The 4,554-nt window shown below is 35.6% G+C and overlaps 1 long non-coding RNA gene across 2 annotated transcripts; it reads left to right on the top strand.

Annotated features, from left to right (window-relative positions):
* Positions 1-851: 851 nt before the first annotated feature.
* LOC306838839 lies at positions 852-3,088 on the top strand. 2 transcript variants are annotated; one of them, XR_013781126.1, is made up of 6 exons: positions 852-905; positions 1,618-1,655; positions 1,847-1,930; positions 2,079-2,234; positions 2,385-2,474; positions 2,846-3,088. It is a non-coding gene; the product is annotated as an uncharacterized lncRNA (long non-coding RNA). The 2 variants fall into 2 exon arrangements; XR_013781127.1 differs by lacking the exon at positions 852-905 and having other exon boundaries at positions 1,424-1,655.
* Positions 3,089-4,554: the final 1,466 nt, after the last annotated feature.

Genomic DNA, 4,554 nt, shown 5'->3' with positions numbered 1-4,554 from the left:
CAGGCACCAGGCTTCTGCCGTATCGTGCCTTTCTGCACAGCAGGGACCTGTACCTGCGTCCGGAGGGCATGATGGTGAGGTGGCAGTTGAGAGGGTGGGTGGTGTCCAGTGCTATTGTGTGTGCGATGCGTGTGATGGCCTTTGAGTTGAGTTCTGACAGGGTGGGAGTGAGGAGACCGATTAATTTGGCTGCAATGTTTTATTAAGGCGATTCCTCAAGCAATCATAAATATGGTAAAAAGGCACATTAACATATCAAAAAATAATACCCAAGTTACCTTCACTTTATATAGATGGTATTGAATTTGGGGAGAAAAAGTGCACAAATAAAATTATTAGAAGATCTTTAACATATGAACTCTTCCCAATTCCACTCAAAAGAAATTTTCTTTTGAAAGATTATTCTGTTGATAATATTTCAAGAATTAGGGCCGAGTACCTCACTCTCCCCGTCTCACCGAAAGCAAAAGAAACACACTTTAAAATAATTAATGACGTCTACCCATGTAATGAGTTCCTTAGAGAAAGATTCAATATTGAAAGAACACTGAAAAAAATGATTTTTTTGGCCTTGTAAATATGACCTCTACTTCATAATTAAATTCTACATGAGTTTCCTGTTTCCTTGATTTTACTTAGTAAAACATCATATTTTTCAGATATGATACTTGACATTTCGATGTATTTCTTTAACTTCATTTAACAAGGTAAACATGAATGACATTATGAAGTAGTAATTATTCAATTTATTAATTACATGGTCAACGTGCTAAAAGCAGGTAACTTTTACTTGAAAAATCTGGCAACCTCATTCAAACCTGGCGAGTGACGTCAGCAAAAAACGCGCTACAACTGGAAACGGACAGAACGTGAACCGGCAGAGCGGAGGCAGTCAGCTAATTCTTGTAAGTATTAAATGCGCTTTTATGTGCTTTCTTGATTGTTAAAATTAAATGTAACTTAATTCAGAGCGAAGTTATTACAAATGGAGAACATACGTAGTTCTCCGTTTTCTAGTTATCCGTCAGTTTATTTCCTTGCTAGCTAACACACGTGTTACACACGCGTTAGCTAGCAATCTGCAAAGAGTGCAGATAGAAATAGATATGAAGCCCAGTTTAAACTGTAACGTAGCCTTCTCAGCAGTATACCGGTATGGCTAAAGTACTTGTGCAAACACAATTTGTGTTGCGGAGCTTCTCATTCATTGCGGTGCATAACCATCAGCCCCGTGCAGTGTAGCATGCTGAGGGCTGTTTCTCTGCGCCGTGTCGGGTGTCTGTCCATGTTGTGCATCGGCACTAAATAACAAGTCACCACGAGTGGGAAACTGATATTTTGCGTGTTGTATTGACCAAAAAAACGTATAGAAAGCCTTGACTGGACAGAAGTAAATATTAAGAGTGAACAGTGTGGAGCAGCTGTTATGGGAGGAGCTGTGGAACTTATTTAAACAGGTCGTCTCAAGGGGACACCGATTGTGGGGAAGGGTCTATGTGGTCGATTAAGTAATTATATTTGTGTTACATAGACAAACTGAATTTTAAATGACAACATATATTGACTATCTCTATTAATGAAATCTCAAACTACGTTTTCACTTTTGTTACTTACCAGTAAGGTGAACCTTGGTGTGATATAAAGCTAATTTCTAGGTAAGCTAAAGTAAAAATATTTGTTGATGTATTCCTCATTATTATATTGATGTGTTTAAAATCTTAAGTGGCCACTATCCACTACAGACTAACATTATTTCAACAAAAGACAGTGATTCGAAGTTTATTTGGTGTCATGTTTGTGAAATTTCAGTGTGTGATTTGTATTTCTACTTTGATTTGTCCCTCAGCTCTAAGCAACAAGTCTGCAGTTCGTTGAAACAGTGCCCGCTCAAGAAACAGCTTTACCACAAGAAAATGATTTGGCTATACAGGTAAGAAAGCAAAATATCTGCTGATTCTGCTACACTGTGGCAGGAAGACCTCTGGTTACCTTGAAGCACCACATTTGCTTCCCTTTTTAGTATATTGGGCATTACCAAAGGCAAATGCAGGTTTTGAATCATGTACTTTTCTTTTAAGATTAAGGAGGAGTTCAAAAGAATTACAGCAGTTCACCTGGAGAGAACCTTTCAGAACACGCTGGACTACCACACCCCAAAACTGCAGGAGATATTTGCCAGAAAAGGTGGAGTTTGTGGGACTAAAATAAGACCCCTGCTGGATTCACTTAGCCAGGTAAAGAGTTAAATGAATACAATTGGTGTGATTCAGGATGTCATTATATTATATACCGTTTGATGCAGCTCTCACCAACAATAACACAACACTTGTGCATTAATGAGTTCATATTGTAGTCCCTACAAAAGTATCTTCTGTCTGTTACAGCAACACGTTGAAGCCAAACGGGAGACCATAATCCACTGCCTGATGGAATACCTGGGGGAGTCGTCAGAGGAACTCATCAAGGACTACATGGTAAATCTGATACCCAAAAATCAATAACATGTAAGCTTTTGTCACACTCTTTGAATGGTATTAAATTGATTTACAAACATGCAATTGTCTAATTAAAACTTCTAAACAGATTGAACTGTCAGTAAATAAACTTTGGGTAATCAGGAGATTATTATCAACTGGTACTAAATTTCTATCTGTCACTATTGTCTCAAATTTAAAATGATGTTAAAGTGACAACTACATTGGCTATCATTTCAGGTGTAATTCAAAATTATGAACATTTCTTCTTTTAATTAATCCAACAAATTACCTGTTCAAAACTCAGTGATTTTCATAACAAATTGAGTCATACTGTGCACCTGAACATGGATTTCTCATATATTTTGCAGGATGTCAGCAGCGATGCAGTCAAAGAGGACCAGACTGAGCAAGTTCTGACAATTTGTGTCTGACTAACATGAAGGCCCATCCAGTCCTGATGTGTCCATTGTTGTTGAAGGAACTGAGGTACTTTACAATTGTTGAAGTGTTGACGAGGCGGGCCTCTTTCTCATGGGCATCATCGACACAATTAACTTGAGTTACCCACCAAAGATGAAGCAAACTGTCACCCAAAGTCCTTTCACTGCGAAACAAACTTGGAACGTGAATGCAGGTTGGACACTGTATTTTAAAAGAAGTTGTTTACGCATTTGGTCACTTCAAGGCCAAAACTACTGCGAATTGTACTGTCTTAAGAAATCTATTTTTTGGTTTCTTCTTTCAGTGTTGTGGATTTTCTTCCCCAAAAAATTACACATTTTGGATGTTGTATTGGCATTTATTTTGAGATGTACTGCAGCCAATTTTTCTAATTGTTTATGTGATGTCTTCAGTGGTCTCTATATAGAGTTAATAGATCAAAGGAATCAGCAAAGTATGATCCTTGAACCTACCTTGTAAACGCATAAAAGAAAAATAAAGGTGTTGTTGTTTAAACAGAGCTGCTTCCGTTTGTGTAAAGATTTCTTCCAATGAACAGAACCTATATAGGGAATATTTGCCATAGGAATTGAATGTTAACTAATGTTGTGTAAATGTTACTTATATATAGCCTGTAAAAAATGGGAAAAACTATTTTAAAAGATACCCTGAAAATTAATTAAAATTCAAATGAAAAAATTGATTATTACCAGTAAAGTTACTGACTTATTCTTGTAGAAATGACTCATATTTGTAAGTAAAGTTTACTTGAAAATCACCCTTGTAAAATTTACTCAGGATTTCTGCGTGGAAAAACTTACCTAGGTTTTTCTAAGTAACTAGCACTCCATTTTTTTTTCAGTGAAATAACTGTGTGTTTTGTGATGTTGAAATTGAAACCCAACAACATCTATTTTATGATTGTTATTTTACAAAAACTTTTTTGGGGTTCATTTAGAAATTGGATTTTTACAAAAGAACTAAATTTTCCAACTTTAGAATATAACAAAATAAAATTGGGTATTTTAATGGAAGAAAAAAAGCAGAGGAGATTGTATAATGCAGCCATTATCTTGGCCAAACATTCATAAATGCAGATTTCTAAAAGTCAAACCACTTTTTCTCATTTTCATGAATGATTTAACAAATTTACAAAAATCAATCATAAAGATTAGAACTAAACAAGCTGCTGAACTAACTCAAAGTTTAAAGTCATTGTTTCCAACTTAGACCTCAGATATTTGTGTTTTAAATTATATTGTTCTATTTGTTCATGGTTCTTGTTTTTTTTGTTGTTGTTTTTGTTTGTTTGTTTGTTTGTGTATTAAGTCTTGTTAAGTCAAGCTCGGTGTGTAACTTTCGATGTAAACTGTGATTTTTGTAATAGTCAGATTTTGATTATAAATAAATTGGAGGAAGAAAAAAACAACAAAAACAAAACAAACTTAATGCCTTGCACTGTCAAGGGCAAATGCTCAATCTGATTCAATGTCAGGTGGCACCTGAGGGGTTAAACAGTGTTTTTGAATGTCTAGTTTTTTTTCCCTTTATTGTTGTGTTTGAAATACATTGACATTTTTTAAACAATTGTGACACAGCAAACCTTGGGACAACTTAAGTCCACTCCAGATGTTTC

This window comes from Symphodus melops, assembly GCF_947650265.1.
Source record: "Symphodus melops genome assembly, chromosome: 1".
In the NCBI taxonomy this organism is placed as follows: Eukaryota; Metazoa; Chordata; class Actinopteri; order Labriformes; family Labridae; genus Symphodus; species Symphodus melops.
This window is presented reverse-complemented; position numbering and strand designations above follow the sequence as displayed.